This window comes from Corvus kubaryi, unplaced genomic scaffold (assembly GCF_017639235.1).
Source record: "Corvus kubaryi isolate FWS band 111438036 unplaced genomic scaffold, C.kubaryi_AGA036_p1.0 37225, whole genome shotgun sequence".
Lineage (NCBI taxonomy): Eukaryota > Metazoa > Chordata > Aves > Passeriformes > Corvidae > Corvus > Corvus kubaryi.
This window is the reverse complement of record NW_024581064.1, coordinates 658,279-676,748: the sequence shown is the minus strand read 5'-3', so window position 1 is coordinate 676,748 and position 18,470 is coordinate 658,279. Positions and strand designations below refer to the sequence as shown.

The 18,470-nt window shown below is 52.3% G+C and overlaps 1 protein-coding gene across 4 annotated transcripts in view; it reads right to left on the bottom strand.

Moving 5' to 3' along the window:
- The window catches only part of ZFHX3 (zinc finger homeobox 3), a 395,458-nt gene that overhangs the window by 106,567 nt on the left and 270,421 nt on the right, over positions 1-18,470 (bottom strand). Inside the window, exon 1 of one of the 4 annotated variants that reach the window (XM_042022870.1) lies at positions 16,795-17,037. The exons of the other annotated variants lie outside the window; for them this stretch is intronic. The gene's annotated coding sequence lies outside the window, so the exon portion shown is untranslated. Of the gene's footprint in view, positions 1-16,794; positions 17,038-18,470 lie in introns of those variants that run through there. 4 annotated transcript variants of the gene reach the window in all.

Genomic DNA, 18,470 nt, shown 5'->3' with positions numbered 1-18,470 from the left:
CAACAGCAGTGCATGCTGTGACCCCGTTCCCAGCTGGCCCAGCACCGTGCTCTCCCACTGGGCACGGCATGCTGCAGAGAGCTGAGCAGAAGCGTTTGAAAGAGAACCCCTCTGGCATGGCCACGCCAATGTGCCATTGTTGGAATTTCACAGGCACGGTCAGGAGCCTTCTGGGGAGACAGGGAAGGTGATTTGGTCTGGAAGCAGATGAGGAGCAGACCCCTAGTTAGGAAGAGGTTAACGCTGCTCCTGCCTGCAATCTGATAAATGGTCTGCAGAAAGCAGGTTCTCTCACTTTGAGATATGATGTCACTAACCTTTATTGATCCACAATCAGAGAACTTTGCTTATCTCTCTCCTGTGATATGCCCTCCTGTACTCAACTAGTGTTTAATACACTGCTGGGCATCTGGCACTTGCTACAGCTCCCACCACACCTCTGCTGGCCCACCAAGGACAATGTCTGACAGGTCGTGTCTGCAAGTTACAGACCAGCTAACTCGAGGGGTAAATGCAGGCGTGCACCCCCTCCCACCCCACCACCTCCACCACGAACCTGTGTTTCAGAGAATGTTATACACCTGTACTGGAACATCTGGTGGGAAGAGGGGGCCAACAGCAGAGACATGGTCCAATGTAGTCTTACAGCCTCCGAACCTGAGGTGAGCATGTGCCCTCTGAAGTTACTGTTCCTGTGGGAGTGTTTATCTTAACACAACTTTTACTATTTTACAGAAACACTTTACTTCTAGCCTCAACTTCCTTTCTAATATTTGAGGTGAAACATGAAGTTAGGTGACTAATACAGGAACTATCAATGAGCCACTTGCTCCAACGTGGCAGCAAAGCCACAGACTTATGCCCCAAATCCAGCGGGGTTTGCTTCCAATACACTAATGATGCCGGAAAACAGCTGAACAGACACGTAGCAAAATCTGTACCTTAAACAACTAGACCAGTCATGTGTAGAGATGACTGGAGAAGCGCTTCACATGCTGTTTTTCTGCTAGATAACACACAAAGGAGTTGCCTATGAGCTTGCCTTACACCACCACAACCACAGCACTACTCACTCACAGTGCAGGGCAGCTCTCGCTCACCCCGAAACCAGAAGCTCACAGGCTGAACCAAACTGGAGGTACTGGAGAGGTGGGGTAAAACACCTCAAGATTTGCTTTGAAGGTTATGTGAACCTTTTTGTTTCAATGGGGAATTGGTCTTGTAAAGCTTTGGAAAAGACAGAGTTGTAAGTCTTCAAACACACATATAAAATAGCTATGACCTATTTTACTCACTATCCACCCAAAAAAACACATTCTTGTATCACTGCAGGCCAAGTTTTAGGGTAGGAGTTAAAGTTTTTCCCTCTGTTAACTACAGGTCATGAAGCATGGGCATGGGGTCCCTAATCTCCAAAGCAAGATCCTAAGGAGAACCACCATGGTGCCAGCAATACCCTCTTGGTACAGTGAGAGCCCCTTCGAGTCTGTGCTTCTGTGACTATGAATACACTGCTCTGCAGACAGGTCAGAGGAAAAAATTAAGAAGAATTTGTCCACTTTGCAAACGTCAAATTACTACATGTTACTGTTCTGATCCAGTCCAGTGATTCTTACAGCTTCAGACATGCACCAAACTTTCTTTTTTTCATTACAGGTCTATTGAAACACGCGCTTCTTAAAATAGTAAATTACAGCCTTCTCCAATTTGTGGAAATAAATTAGGGAACACTGTCCAAATGCCAGCCTTGGCAGAGAGCACAAAAATCCCAAACTTAGATTTCCTGCAAGTTGAGAGACATTTGAATTAGAGGTATTAGACTGTAACCCGTTAACCAGTCATTAAGTTCACATACAGAACACCAAATATTTCAGGATGCAAAGGAGAAACACAAGGGCCAGTGGTCGAGTCACCTCTGTCTCTGGCAGCTGGAGAGAAATCACCACTGATCCACCAGAAAGAGCTTCAGCCGATCCCAATCCTAAAGGCGAACCTGGGCAGGCATGCAGATACTGCTAATGAATGGGTTTCATCCTGATGCTACCGTTCCCTGTTGAGTGCAGTGCAGTAATTTATGACAAAAGCCACCCCGGGCGACTCCCTGCTCCACAGAGAGCTGCGGGCAGCAGCTCCAGCCCTGGCCAACAGAAACGGGTGGAAAAACAAGCTGAACTCCTCATCCATTACATGCTCCAGCTAAAAGAAGTGAGGAATTATCTGCCATCCACAAAGTTTCACAAACCCTTTATCCAGCCTTGGACTGTGGGACTTCAAGCTGTGGCCAGGAGGGAGCAAAAAGCCTCAAGGAAACCCTGAAAACTTATTTGGAAACGTAGAAAAGCCTTGTTCCAACCTGCCCTTGCCCTGGGCATCAGCATCACCAGGCATGAACAAGATTCAAATATCTCAATACAGTAAGGACTGAGTCACCCTTTTTAACAGCATCTCTTCTGAGGATCTGGTCCACACAGGATTTCCCTCAGCTCACCCATTGCCTCAGCTCTTCTAACCAGGGGAGGCAACCTGCACAGCTACTCCCCTTTACCTGCCCATTGCTGCCAGCACTGTACCAGGAGCTACCAGAAATTTAAAGACATCATTCATGCCGTTCAGCTGCTCAGATGTTTCCTCCATGAAAAAGCTTTCAGTGTAAATATATCCTGCTGCAGCTCAGCATCTCCACTCCATTACAGACAGATCACAAGACTCAGCGATTCCCTGCCAAAACAGCAGACTTGGAATAGTTACAATTTTTAATGTACAGTCTATACAATAACTTCACAACACCAGGGAAAATGCAGCTCAGTGCAGCCAGCAAGGAAGTGGCCAGATAAAGAACTTCATTGCAGGAGGATGCAACCTTTAGATAGAAGCATGTTCCAGGGCAGTCTGGAGCAGCTGTCTCAGACCAGTCCCAGCTACGAATTCCTATAAGGTATTTCTGGAAACTGGATGTGCCTCATAGCAGGCACTGCTGGATGCCTGGCAGAAGAGACATCACTGCCCAGAGTGCTCTGCACAAGCTTAGGTTAAAAATTGATAACACTATAGGGCCATCTTCCACCTGGCAGCAGTTTATATGACAAGAACCTTCACTTCACTGGATTTAATGAATGGTTTTTTTAAATCCCTTCACCACAGTATTGCTGCCACCACCTCCAAGACCTGGGTCTTCTGCTCCAGCTACAGACCACTCTGGATGTGAATTCCCAGAGACATCCCTACTGCCAGTCCTGCAAATCCAGACAGATGTGCAGTTTTCTCCCAGTAAAAGCCCAAACTGGACCCAAGGGGCCAACAGAAACCCCCCAGCTGAGCACCCGTCTCCACACAGGGACCCCCACACCTTGCATCCCGCTACGCTCGGCAGGCCTGGGCTGGGACCCAGGGGGCAGAGTAGAAAGGGGAGGGTGGCTGCTGCTTCTCTTTATTTAAAAGGTGCTGCTGGAGGTAGAAACACATGAAAGTCCATGTAGGACAAGGGAAGGAATTATCCCTCCCATTGATTTTCGCTCTGGGGTATTAGAAAGAACACAGCATTTATCTGGAGATTTCTTCCCAAAGCTAGCTATGGACTTTCAAACGTAAATGAGACTTGAAAGGGGCTTATCAGGCAAGAATCCACTGAAACTTCACAGGGGAGGGGGTGTGTGGGTGGCCGGGGGTGGGGACGACGTGGGAGCCTGGCGGGGGCTCTCTGATCTATGGCCTCTTGGACAGCTGAAAGCCCCGCTCTGTCTGGACCTCAACCCAGCAGCCAAGGGGCAGAGCCCAGGGCAGGCAGCAGGGAAGGGGTTCCCTGCATCCACATCTTCCAGCAAGCATTCGTTCTTCAGAGGCCCTTCTGCAGGACCACAATCCCAATGGCATCGGGACCTGATGGCATCGGCCACTCCATGCCAGGGAAGGCAGAGGGCTGAGGGCAGCTCCCTAGCTGGACACAGCCGAGGGACACAGGCTCACTGCCCCTCTGAACTGTCTCCATCCTCCTGCAGCCAGGGCTGTGCCCAGGAGCTGCAGGAGGCTCAACCCTGACCTAAGGAATCCCTTCTGCAGCATTCCCAACAGGTACCCACCCCAGTGCCACCGCACTCGGTGCCAGCGCCAGTCCCCAAACCCCTGGCCCCACACAGGCATCGGCTGCCACGCCACGGCCCCACTTGCTTGGAAAAGCCTCGGCAGCCTCGTCTCCCATCGCTGTCTTTCCCAGGTAGCTGGGAGGGTGTAATTGGTGAGGCAGGAGATTAGAAATATCGGCAGCCTCTAAGTAAGACTTTAATTTACTGGCAGATCAATAGCGCTAGGGTTATATTGGCAAAGTGTCTACAACTCTATTGACTCACGCAATTCCTCTTATCAATTTATCAGAAATCTGGAAGCCAGAAGATATTGTTTGAAGAAAAAAGGCAGCAGGAGTTTGAACACTTAGCATGGGCTGCCCAATCAGGCACTCAGCACTAAGCGTTTTACAGCAGATGTATCAGCCGCAAAGGAGGCCAATATGATATGATTAAGAGCTAACTTGCTTCCTCACATGCCACACAGCCTTTTTAAGCTGCTTCTCACCTCAGACCTTTGCACTGAGACAGTCACTAGGACAGACACGGTCCCAACAGCCCAAATGGAACTAGAAAAATCTGTATTTCACTCTGCAGGGTCCTAAATTCAACCCCTCCTGCCTGGACCCTACCCAGGCTCACTTGGGTTTCCTACGAAGTCTCAGCTTTACGGAGTTATAAGCCCACTACAGTGTTGGGAATCTGTTCAGAAGGATTGCAGAAAAATCCTCATTTCTGTACTTCCTCAGAAAAATTCAGCATGGTGAGTCTGCAGTGCCACATTCCTTTGCCTTGCAGGGTGTGAAATGGAAAAGCAAGAGTAGGGAAAAATACATCTCCCATGTCTAAAATCCAGTGGTGAAAAACACTGCTGGGTATCAGAAGCGTTTCTTCAACTCAGAGAGGCACTGAAACAGGAAACCAAAATAAAATACTCCAAACCCCCTCTCTTTCATTAGTCCTCAGATGACTAGAAAACATGCAGCAATTCGGGCTCTGGGATCAGGAAATGTATCTTGACCAGTGAGTCTGCCACTCCTGGGAACGTTCCTTGATAGGATGGGGAGCTCCACACTAATGAGTGGGTACATCCCCTCTTCCAGCGGGATGCAGTGCTGCACAACTTACCACCCCACCTCACCTTCACTCCTCCACCATCACGCAATAAGGCACCGAGGCTTCAAATATAAGTAAGGTGGTGACACTTACCAACCCAGGGGCAAAGGGCCACTGGTTTCCAGCTGGAACTTGCCAGTCCCTGGCTTCAAGCTGGATGCTGTCACCCCTGCTACTGAGAAGCCACAGCCCTGCCTTCCAGGATAAAAACAAAGCCTTAAAAACTAAACAGAAGTTCTGACTCAGTAACTGTGAAAAAGCCTTGGCTGGAGGGCAGAAAGAGGCAGAGTGGGACAAGCACTACTGCCTAGACTCCTGACGCTGGCTGAAGCCACAGCCTGGGCACCACCACGGCCCCTGGAGCAGCTCCTGCCCAGGGTCTCCTTGCTGCCCACCCCACCTGCCCCAGAGCACAGCAGGTAACCCCTCCAACCTGGGGGCTCTGGCAGACCCAAACACCTGTGAGGCCCACAGAAAAGGAGATGGAATGAAAGATTAAAATGAGTAAAATCCTTGAGCCCAACCAAGGACACAAAGATACCCTACTTGGGAGGGGAAGAAATGCCTGCCTTTGCCTTTGTCAAAGCAAAAATCCAACTCCCAGCTGGTGTGGAAGGCCAGCAATTCCCACTCCATCCTTGTCATGTCCAGGTCACCAGAGCCACCCTTGGAGCATCTTGTCTGAGACTCATCCATCCCATGGCATTTAAGGTGCTCAACCCCAACTCTGAAGTGCTCAATCCCAGAGCATCCAGCTGCAGTGACCACCTCAACCCCTCAACAGACACCTTTGTCCTGAGGTCCCCAAGAGTCTGCAGCCAGTTCATGCAACTGGGCTTGAACTGCCCTAAGGACACCCAGCACGGGCATGCTGGTGTGGGGGGGGGGAGCAGCTCAGACCACCGAAATGGGGAGAATAAAGACCTTTTGCTTAAGCTCCAGGAAGCAAAGAGAAAAAACACTAATTAACTCAGCAGCAAGTTGTTAGTATTTGCATACAAATGCAGCCACAAATCATGACAAACAAGGCAGGACAAGGCAGGCCCATTAGTACACAGAGATCCAGCCTGGCTCCTGTGGGTCATGGCAGGCAAGCTGCCAGCTGCTCCCGGGGGGGCACAGGGAACGGGCCCTTATCTCCACCAACACTCCTACAACCAGCAGCAACAGAAGCCACAGGGATAAGGTTTCCTTGCATGTAAAACAAAGGAATGGGATAAATTCTTCAATCCCAGTCAACAGTGAAGTAAGAGCTGCCAGAGAAAAGCCGAAGTGGAAGCTCCTCACTCTGGCAGCCATGCTGCTCCTCACCCGGGATAAGGGGAGAGCAGGCTTCCCACCACAGTGGCCATGCAGGGAAGATGGACAGACCCATGTCACAAAGAACAAATCACATCTGACATAGCAAAAGAATGTGCCCAAAAGCCTGAAACAAATTACCTGAACAGAACAAAATCCAGCTACTGTAGCAGTTCAACAAGTTTACCCTTCCAAAAGCCACTATGGCCGCAGGCTTTATCACACATTTCACCTCACCTCGCCTCCTTGCTTCGGAGGTTTCTCCTCCTTGCCCGGCAGAGGCTGCAGGTGCCATTGGCAGCAAGCCTCCCAGCTCCAGCTCGGGCCCTCCCTGCACACCCGCCAGCACCCTGATGGGCTCAGAGCTCCCTGCCTTTACACACTTTGCATTTGCCTAATGAGTCACTTATTACCACTGAGGACTCAGTATTACACAAAAGTTACTATTTTTTGTCTCACAAAAAGACAAAATCTTCAATTCCACTGTTTAGGGTTTTGCTTAACTGTGTGTTCCTCCCCCCCAGTCACCTCAGCTGGGATCGCGGGATTTAAAAGAAAACTCCAGCAACTACCAGTTCACATCAAGGCTTCACAAAAAGAAAAATGAAATCTGATTTCTAATTTTAAATAGGAAACTCTCACTGGCAAGATCCCAAGAACCTTAGATGGTGACTTTCATTAAATGCAAGTTTCTCATCACTGCAGCTCAGGCAGAGAGCAAAGCAGCACAGCCTGGCCCTGCCACAGGGTACCCGGAGCCCTGTGCACAGGAGGAACACGCAGCTTCAGAACAGTGCTGGAAACCAGCACCACTGTGTCTGCAGTCAGCCAGCAGCATGACACATCCCAACAGGAGCCAAGTCTGAGCCGGCAGGCAGGATGAACGGATGAGCTTCCCACCACAACAGACAACACACAACTGAACGAGCGGTACAGTAAAAATATTCTAGACTAGATTTTTTTTTACCCCTAAATGCAAAGTTTCAGAACACACATTATTGAAGAAATCACAGCAGCTCTAACAGCAATTTCCACACTCAGGTCCTGCATCATCTGATTTAGAAACCACCCTTCTGGCTTTTGAGTGTGTGTTTGCAGGAGAAAACACTTCTGCTTGTCCTCGCCTGGGAGCCAGTTAAGATCACATTTTCACTCTGGGGTATGATGTTTTGCTTTACTAATGACTTTATAAAGAATAAACCATTAAGAAATCATCAGTCTATGGAAACAATCAGAATCTGGAGGTTTTACACAGGAATCACTCTGTAATGACCAGGAAAAGGGGCATCTATACAAAGATGTCCCCAACAGAGCCCCCACTGCGCTGGTGCTTGGATGTGGATGGACAGACAGACCTCAGTGTAGAGTCTAAACACACTTGATGTACAAGCACACAGAGAACACTACACATACACAGTTGAGACCCAGGAGCACAGCCAGACCCAGCACAACCCGCACCAGGGCAGGGCACAGCATGTGCCTGGCCACCCTCCTCTCTGCCAGTGGCCGGTGCAGCCTCTGCCAGCCCCTCCACTGCCACCAGTTACATCCCAGAACTCTGCAAAGTCAGAAAGACACAGAAGAGACTTCTTGGACATGAGATTAGGCAATGGCTTAAATAAAACCAAAATCAGTTTCAAAACCTGCAGCAAATACTTGGTTTGGAACTGCAAAGAGCAGTGGACAGGGGAGGAGGGAGCTACCCCAGGAGAAGAAGGAGCTACCTGGGGCAGGTATAGATCCCTCAGAAAACAGGATCCAGATCCTTCATCAAAACGTTGGCCAGTGCTGCTGCAGAGGAACAGGGGGTGGAGGGGGAGCAAACAGATTGTTTGTTTATTTAGGCAGGTGAAACCACAAACAGAAGCCATCCAGGCTGCCAGCTCCAGGTGCTGGCTTCGCACGGAACACACGGAACGCACCAGGGCATGAAGCCCGCGGCAGCGGCTGGAGCAGGGCCAGAGCCGCACACGGCAGAGCCCAGGGACTAGGCCCTGGCTGCCAGCAGCCCCAGCTGCTCACCCACAGCACAGCCCAGCAATTTCCACCCAGCTCCCCAGGCCAGAGCTCCCAATAGGAGAAGGATGCTCCAAAGGAGCCAGGGCACTGTGGGGACCAGCTCCTCCTTCCATGGTAGAAGGAGCTCACCCTTCAGCTGAGCCTCTGCCTCAGCCATAGCTCAGCTTCCTTAGGTGAAAGGGCTGCACAGGGATCCTCTGAGTTTTGCTGTACTCCTGAAAGGGCAAAAGGGTAACAAAACAAGGATGACTAAAAGCAGTGCCTTCCTCCCAAGCACCCTACACCAAATGCACACTTAGGAGCCAGCCCCACACTGGGACCATGCTTTTGGCTCGGGCAGCAGCAGAGCAAGCGCTCCTCTGGGAATAGTCCTCGGTCCTGCCTGCCTGCTCCCCTCCGCTCCAGCAAAGCCATTTCAACCTGTACCACATGATTATTTCAAATTAAAGGGAAACTGGCAAAAAACCAACCAAAAATAAAAATATTTTGAGGAAGCTTTTTCCCCCCCCGTCCTTTAGCAGTTTTTCTAACTCAGGTCCCTTCCCTAAACTATTTCCCCGTGCCACTGCCCCAAAGCTCCGTGTCAGCAAAAGGAAAAAGCATCCAGGGCAAGGCTGGCCTTGGTGGCAGCATCAGTGTCACACACAGATAAAACACCAGCCCCAGCAGCCTCTCCAGGTCCTGCCTCAGCACCACTGAGCCGTCACTGTGATTTACTTGCCAAGAGTTCCTACACACAGGCAAACAAGAGGAATTCAGTGCAGGCATGTGAATACAGCAGTGTGAACCTGCTCGTGGACATTCCTGTTTTGGTTTGAAATCAAGTTGCTTTGGTACAGCTCATAACTGTTTCCAATTCAATTAAGCCAAACTAAAATAAACCCTCCTTGAACTGAAAATAATGTCCACAGGGCATTCTAATGTGCAAGTAAATCCTTTGAAAAAATAATAATAAATCAATGCAAACTTTTCTAAGCAGGAAGAGCGCTGGTAAGCAGAGGGTATTTGTTCTGAAAACCTCTGAAACAGTCAGAATGAGGAGCCAAGCACAGTTTTCACCAGACATTTCTCAGAGCCCAATTGAACTGTTTACCTAAGACAGTTAAAAGGGTATCAGCAGTATGAAACGCAGTCAGCTTCAAAGTCACAGTCTCAAGTCCTAAACATGCCACAGCAACCTCATTTTAGGCAAACACAGGCTCTATTTTTGTTAAGTGTTTCTCTTCCTCTGCTGTGCAAGAGGCTCATACAAGGAAGAAGGAACTTTAAAATATAAAACCAACCAAACAAAAAAACTTTTACACTCAAGACACCGTGAGAACATTAAAGAACACCACCTCTGTCCTTTCTCCCATAGTACTCACTGTAGCTATTTCTACAAAAAGAACCTTTATTTTACCATTTTCTTCCTCTTTTGTAAACAATCTGCACCCTAAGACTCTCAGTCCTTCTATTTCCAGGCACCAGGGAGCCAGGAACCATCTCCACAGCAGTCACCAACATCACCTCTGGGGCTCAGAACTGCCCTAGCCTCCTCATAGTGACCTGGACCATGGCGCTGACTTCAGGCCCTCATCCCCTCCGTGCTGGTCAGGCACAGCCAAAACCACTGCTTGGAACTGTTCAACATCCAGGTAATGGGACTAATGGAGAGAGCTGAGCCTTAACAAAAGTAAATTAAAACAGCAGTTGAAAAATCACCTAGTCCTGCTCCACAGTCCAGCAAGGCCTTCAACAAGACACAGACACAGCTTTTAATATCCCAAATATTTGCATAGGGGAAAACTGTGACCAAAATACTCCTCCCCTCCACCTCCTGGCAACTACGCTTTAATGGCAGATGGAGCTTTTTTTGGTTTCTCCACTTTTTTTTTTGTTTTAAAATGCAGAAGACCCACTGAGCACCACCAACAGTAAAATACCTATGTCTCTGCCCAACACCTCTCCACTCATGTTCTCCAGCGGTACAGAACTTCAGATCTCCAGAGGACAGCCAGTGCTTCTTGAGGAATCTCACCAAAAGCATCTCACTGACCGTTGCTACTCCATGGGCTTTGTACCCAGAAGCAAGAAGGGACTGAGAAAAAGATCGCTGGGGGGATAAAAACCAGTCTTGACATCCAGTTCCTGCCTGAACTAAGCAGACATTCACACAGCCAGTGGCTACTTGGACTCAAGGAAGGAAACCTCCAGTCCCAAGAGAGCATCCCATCACTCCAGAGACACAAAGGTATGCTTAAACGAGGAACATGGCTAGAGAAGTGGCTGGTTGGACACTCCCAGTTGTACTGCCAAGAGCCAGAGGACCTTGCAGGGGGCCTCTGGCAACTAGGTCTGCAGCCCTGGGCACAGTTGGGAAGTTTCAAGAGAAGAGAAGTCAGTCATGCTGTTCCTCCCATGAGGCTGACCCCAGCCACTGCTGTACAGATCAGAGCTCAATCCTCCTCCTCCTCTTGCACAGGCTCCAAGCAATCCCCCGGGCACTTCCAGAGCTTGGCTCTGTTGTTCACACATCTGCAGTTCCAGGTGAAACCGCTGCAAGCCTGCCATGAAGGCAGCTTTTCACGCAGGGCTGCACTGGCACCAGACCCACCACCTGGGGAATTTCCAGGATCTCATGCAAACCTCTGGGACTTCCATGTTGCCCAAAATAAAGAGGAAACAGTGGAGAGGCTGGTTAAAATAAGGCAATCAAGGAAAAAAAAACATCTGTGGCAGCTCCTTCAGACAGGCACTGCTACTCGCCGAGTGACTGGTTTCTGAAGTAGCGGAGGCGCACGTGGTGCTGACCACCCTCGCCAGGGCTGGGCACCCCACGCCAGCACACGGCTCACAACCCGCTCCGTGGCCAGCAAAGGGCATGGGGCTGGCAGCAGCGTCCAGCTCACCACCCGCTCTCCCCTCTGCCAGCCATGATGCACTGCCACAAAACCCATCCAGTGAGCCCTCCTCCAGCACCAGCCTGCTGTGGGGCAGTGCGTGCTTCTTGTCCACCATCCTCATTTCTCGATCAGTAACACAACCAACCAGATGCTCCACCCCGCTGCCGCCTCCTCCAGCTGTGCTGCAGGCCCAACGCCATGCCTACAGGAGCTCATCCTGAGGAACAGGAGCTCAGGATGTACACCTCCCTACACCACCACATGTGCCTTTAAGATTAGACTTGGACTCTGTAGGGCTACAAACCCTGCCCAACATGACCAGTCCTCCACCCCAGCGCACTGCACCCCAGAAAGCGGCAACACCAAGAGGGATGAGACGGTGTCAAAAACAAAGGACGAACCAGCTCCATTTCTCTAGTACCACAGCACAGGTCTTGAGCACAGCGCTCTGCTGGGAGGTGCTGAGGTGCTCTGGACAATCCCTCTGCTCCACAGCTGCCCCCAGCACAGCAGGTACTTCCACTTAAAATTTAAGGATGAAACAATGCTCTGGGGATTTAAGACATGTTATGATTTTTCACAATTAACCCCCACTTACAGTCCCTGCATGTGAACTACACATCATCCCATTTCATCCTCCAGCAGAGGCAAACACTTGGTGTCCTGCCCAAAGTCAGTGTCAGAGCTGAAACAGATCTTCTGACTTCCAAACAAGCTCACGGTGTTAAGCTGCTTTTAACTGTCTCTACGGAAGATGAAAAACAGCAAGAAGAAAGGAACGGGGGAAGGAAGTATGTAAGACTAAAAGAGACAAAATTAACAGGAGAAAATTAAAGAGGAGATATTTAGGCTCTGACATCTGAAGTAGCTGTGTAGGAGCACACGCCCGGGTGCTGCACACCCGGCTTCCAGAAGACAGGCCAGAGCACCCAAAGTCGGATGCAAAGGCACTGACCGCAGCACCTTGGGGACACGGTGAGCCCTGCCAGCCCCTGAGTCCCACTGGGCGCCTTCGCCTCCAGTGTCTGGGCCCAACAGTGTCCCGGGCACCTGCTGTCCCCCTCCCTCACCAGCACTGGGAGGATGCCCTGCTCCTGGCCCCGTTCCTCCACGTAGCTGCGTATGAATGATGGTGGGCCTGCACTGTGCTGGCGGCCGGGGCACCTCACTCCAACACCAACAAAGCAGAAGGTTAATTTGAACCTCACAGCCCTGCTGCTGCGCGCTTGTGCCTCCTCCTCGCCCTCCCTCCCCGCTCTCCTTTCTGTGCAAAGCCTGACATCTACAGTTCTGTCTGGCACAGTCAGGGGCTGCGGTGGGAACCGCACAAGGACACGGGGACGTGGTGGCCGTCTGCCCTCCGCTCCCTGGCCTTCGTTCACCCACATGCCACAGCACAAAGCAACCTCAGCCCGATAAGGGGACATGCACCAGGAGCAAAGACCACCCGTCGGTACCACTCCAGCGGCCACAAGCACACTGCTACAGTTCACTCGAGACCAGCTCCTGCACTGGCACTGGCACCGGCACCCAGCACTGTCCAACGCTGCACACCCAAGGAACCACGGCCCGGCAGCATCGCCTCCACAGCCATTGTGCGGGAACCTCCCACACCCCAGCACGGCAGAGCCCCTGCTCTGCTTTTGAGGTATCCAAGGGCTGCGCACCAGCCTCTGCAACACCAGAGGTACAGCTGGAACGCACAAGCTGCTGTGCACAGCCTGAATCCAGAACACCTTCACACTGCAGGAGCAGGGCTGCTTTGCAGACTCTGCAGCTCTCAAACCTGTGCCTCAAACACCAAGTAGCTCTGTGCACTTTCCCTGCTCACTCTCCTGAACCAGCCTCCAGGCCTGCCAACATGCTTTCCCACCACATGGTACCTCAGCAAACACACCTTGGAGAAGAAGCCCCAGATTCTGCATCATCTCAAACAACCTGCACCTGATGGCAGCTCAGCCAGCTGTGCCTCCGCACCCTCCTCACCTCCCCCTTCTTCACTCAATTCCATTATAACAAGAAGACCAAAACCGTCTGAGCCCATCACCAGACGTCACAGTCACTCAGGAAACCCACTGCCCAACCCAGCAGGATCAAGCACATCATTGCCATGTTAACATCAGCAATTCCGTTTGCACGCTGAATTCCGCATCAAGCGCCGGTCTGTTTGCACAAGGCAGCCGGTGGCAGTGTGGAAGGAGGGTTAAACCCCCTGCTACCCAACTAATCCAACCAGCCATTTTGGAGTGGGCTACCACCGGCTAGGAAAGCGCAGCTGGAAGTACGAGGTGAGCCCAAGGCAGGACCCAGGGTCGCTGCTGCTCGGACCTGAGGGTTTGGGACTAGCTCCCATCTTCCCCGGCAGGGACCGATGCTTCAGCAGGCACACTTGGGCCATGAAAATAAACACTAAGAAATAACGTGTTATAGGCCCTGCAGGCTCCACTTTCCCAGATACCGGGGCAGGGGGAGGATGGGAAAAAACATTTTACCAGAGCTGCCAAGCACATTGTCTACTCCAGCATCACTGCCATGCCAAGGAATCCGCGCAGCTCAGCCCTCACCAAATTTAATACCTGAAAGCCTGGTTACCACAGGGCCAGCATCCTCATGTTCAACAGCAACGTGCACCACACAATTGAGAACACTGTGAAATGTTTGTTTTCCAGGAGGGGGGAAAGAAAAATACTGCTGGTCCTCTTTGCCTTTTCATAGCAAGAGGCATGTTTGGCACTTGTGACATAATGAAATTACAATCAACAGCTAAGTGTCTCTCCTAGCAGCAAACTCAAGGGCAAAGCCGGGTGGCCGCAGCCTGCCAGCGGCACCCGCTATCATCCCGCTGTCCCCTCCACCTCAGCAGCGCCTGGGGCGCGCTGGCAGCCACCACCAGCTGCGGCCTGCATGAGCTCCCTTCCTGACATCCCCAACCAAAAAATAATTTCATGTGGGGACGAACTTGGACTGTGCTCACAGCCACCTCTGACACACACAATACACACCTGGCGCTCATAGCCCCGCGCACAGCCAGCGTTGCTGTGGCGACGAGCACCCACCTCCCGCACCGACAGATGGACACATCTGTCCAGCACAGCCAACAAGGAAGCGTTGGAAGCTCTGGCTTCTTGCCGGCACAGTGAGACCTCAGCGAGACCCGCAGCGTCTCCGAGGGGAATGAGGAACACAGGGGTGGCCAGCGCTGGTGGGATCCCCAACCCAGCAGCAGGACCGCTGCCGGCAGCGAGGGAAGCCCGACTCATCCACCCTGTTTTGTTGTTTGGGTATTTTTTTTAAACTAGCTGGAATTTATCTATTTCTCCAATCCCTGCCTACACACAAACCCAACCTCAGGAGCAAACAAAAATGCCTGAATCGCAAATCAGAGACAAAGCAGAAGGCAAGCGGGCGGCCTGCTCCCGCTGCCCTCACCTCACCCCTCGGCGGTTATATTTAGGTACCGCCACGGTCTGTGGTGCCGCGGCCCCCTCGGGCACGGCGCAGAATGCAGATTTTCCAGACAACAGACCACAACAGCTCCGTCGAAACCATTAGAGGCTGCGGCGCCCAGGCCTGCGCACAGATGTTTTGATTCCCACTCTCCTGCCACGACAGCCCTCGACAGCCCCATCGCTGCTGCCACGCGCTGGACACCCAGCCTGAATTTTGGCTGTCGAGGAGGAAGGGAGGGGGAGCCCTGCTCCCCAGAGAGGAGCTCCGCTCTCTAGTCTACCCCTGCATCTCCCCAGGGACGGGCAGCCTCCCCATGGGCTCTCAGACGGCGTGGGGGATGACCCACCATGATGAAACAGGAGCAGCACAGCGGGCACAGCCCCCACAGGCACCTGCTGTGGCCCCAGGGGCCTCTCCCAGGCTGAAGCCCCCACAGTCATCAGCTGCAGGAGCCTGCGAGCGGCACAGGGGTCTGGCATGTGCTGGGCCAGGGGGACCTGTCGTGACCCAGCTTTGTTCACAGCCCACTTCTCCTGCCAGCCGGACGCACCCACTGGTACATGGCCCCCAAAGCCACACAAAGGCCAAACCTTGGCTGCACTCTGGTGAAGGGATGCAGGAGCCGTGAAACACTCAACCTCTCCCGAGCCTGTCTCTCTGGAACCGATCTCCGCAGCGCAAACACACCTCCAGCCCCAGCAGGGCCAGCGCCGCCGCCACCAGCACCCACAGAAGATGGTTGCCGAAAACTCTCCCACCGCAGACAAGAAAGCGACACTGGTAGGGAAATGCTCCCACGAGGGATCGAGCCCCCGCAGAACAGAGCACGGCATGTGAATAAAGTTGATGTAAAAGCCAGCTAATTCTTTTTCTGCTTCTCCACGCAACATTTTTTTTATTATTATTACTGCTACTACTGTTATTTTGGAAAGCGGAAGGAGGTGCTAACAGGGAGGCTGATGCAGCCAGCTGTGTGTCCATCAGCTTGGGATTCAGCGATTCCTGCTGAAGCCGTTCAACCACCAGCCAGGCCCAAAGCAAATCTGCCGCTCCTGGCCTCTGGCACGACACCGACAGCAATGGGGCGGGGGTCAAAGCAGAGAGATGAAAGAGGAACACACGCCTCTGCTTTTGTCAGAGCGGCCACCACCGGGCCCCAGTGTGACAGCGGCCATGACAAGTCCAGCCGATAGTGCCAGGCACACGGGGCCGCCCGCGCTGCCTTGGCCCGCCAAGCAGCACCTTGGCTCGGTCCTGCGGGAACAAAAGGCAGCAGCAGGGCGGGAGGGGGGGTCCGGAGGCTCTGCAGCAAAGGACCAGTGCTGCTGTGGCCGGCACGGTGCGCGGGATAGGGGCTGGAGCCAACTTCCTGCTGCCCTCTGCTCCCAAAATGACCACGTTTAAAAGAAAAGAGGAGGAAAAAAATATACAAATACAGCAAAGCAACTTCTGGGGCCAGATGCAGAGTTTCGCTCCCCTCTAATGTGCCTTTTCTTTGCTTTTGTTCCAGTCGAAGGCAGCCTGCGGAGCAGGACCGGCCAGGAGGCAGCTCAGGCAGCTGCACAGGGGAAAGCCCTCGACCGGCGGCAGAGCAGAAGCCCGGCGAGCCCTGGGCCTGGCCACAGGGCCGGCGCTTCATGGTGGTGGGGAGCCCGGCACGATCCTGCTGTCGGGGGCCCGGGACGCCCCGCTCGCCCCCCTCCCAGCTGCTCTCCGGTCTGCGCTGCTGCGGCAGCCAAAAAGCCACGATCCGCCTTCACTCAGTGCCGGACCAGACAGTGCTCCCTAATGAGGGAGCATTACAATCAGCTTGTAATGCTGAATTTTTAATGCTGCCAAGGGCTCTGTTACATAATAAAGGATGCAACGGGAGCAGAGGGCGGCCGGTGGGGTGGCCCGATCCCCCCGGCCACGCAGGTGGCGGCCCCGGCCCACTGGCCACCCCTCGCACCCCCTGACCCGCCGCTTACCGCCAGCGCCGTAGGATAGGGCGTGCACGACGCCCATCGGAGCTCCTGCCCTGCCGGGAGGGTTGCACAAACTTTCCTCAAGTGCATGGAGGGGTGATGCCAAAACGCTGGCTCCGCACTCTGCCGCGGCTCGGCCGGGAAATGATTTAAAAGCAAAGTTCACGAGCATGTTAACAGCATGCTCTCGTATGTCCCCGCACACACGGGCTGCGCTGCGCCGCTCAGTAATACCCTAAGACTGTAAATCTATAACCACTGCAATGATTTAGTGATTAAAAACATGATAACATATTGTGTAACTGCAAACCACAGAATCCCTGCCAACTCTCCTCCGAGATACAGGAACAAAAATACAGAAAATGCGTTGCTCGCAGCGGTCTTCCTAAACTCGATGGAAAGATTTTAATAATAACAATGCAAAAAACCCCAAAAAAAACAAACCCCAAAAACAAAAACCCAACCCAGACATCAGAAAAGGCTGGATATTAAGCAAGGTTAGAAAAAAAAAATATTTAAAAGACAGAATTTTAAATACGGATCTTGCTCTAACAAATTACAATCTAAACATGCCTCGCTTTTTTCTCTTTTTAAGTTTGTCGTAACTGGAATAACTGGTCTTGTGTGATGTCTTGCATATTCAAAGTGCTTTGTAATAGGATACGGAGACCAAACCTTATTTGCCTAAACTCAATGGGTTTTATTTTTTCCCCTCTCTCTCCCCCCCATTTCTTTTCCTTTTATTTTCCCTCCTCCCCCCCCCCTTCTCCTCTAACAGGGGGAGGGTGTTAGGGGAGGCAAAAGGAAGCGAGGGCTTTAAGCTGTAAGGAAAATACCTGAAAGGGGAAGCTGCAATCCGTAATACAGTGAGGAAAGCCAAATATTATACATATATTTTTAAAGGCAGCTATGGGAGTTTTGGCCTCTAAGCAGCCAACTTGACCCCATTCTCTCTATTCCCTTATTTCCTCCGTTGCAGGATTCCTGCACCTTCAGTCGTATTCGAACTCAATGTGACCCTAAGGAGGGAGTCACCGAGTCTCCAGAAAATTGCTCCATATTAAACAGGAGCAAGAAGAGGAGAAAGACAGACAGCCGGCGCAGAGGGGACACGGTTGCGTTAGAGTCCAGGACATATCGAGAGCAGCCCCAAGCACAGCGGGAGAGAGAAACAGACCTTGCTCGGAACCAATTTTTGTTGGTTTAAAAAAAAAAAAGGGGGGGGGGGGGGGGGGAAAAAAACAAAAATTTAAAAAAAAAAAAAAAAAGACAAAGACACAAACAAATGCAACCCAAATTATAAATAATTCACAGTCCGAACCCCGCGTGTGCGTGGCACCCACGCACGCCGTGCACAGCCAGGGCACATACACACACACACGCTGCCCGCGAAGGGTGCGCGCGGCAGCGGGAACCCGAGCGCAGCGGGTCCCGGCGGGGACCGACAGGACCCGCGTTTCACGTAGTGCGATAAGCGCCGGGCGATGCAGCCCCGAGTCATTAACCCCGGCCCCGAGCGGGCTCGGCCTGCGGTGCCGCCCGCCCCCGCCGCGCTCCCGCACCGAGCCGCCCGCGGGGAACAAGAATCGCCGTTACTGTGCGTGGCCAGGCCGTGCGGGCCGCGGGGTGCGGGGCTCCGCGGGGCCGGGCCCGCCGCCGCCGGGGCAGTTTTCGGCACT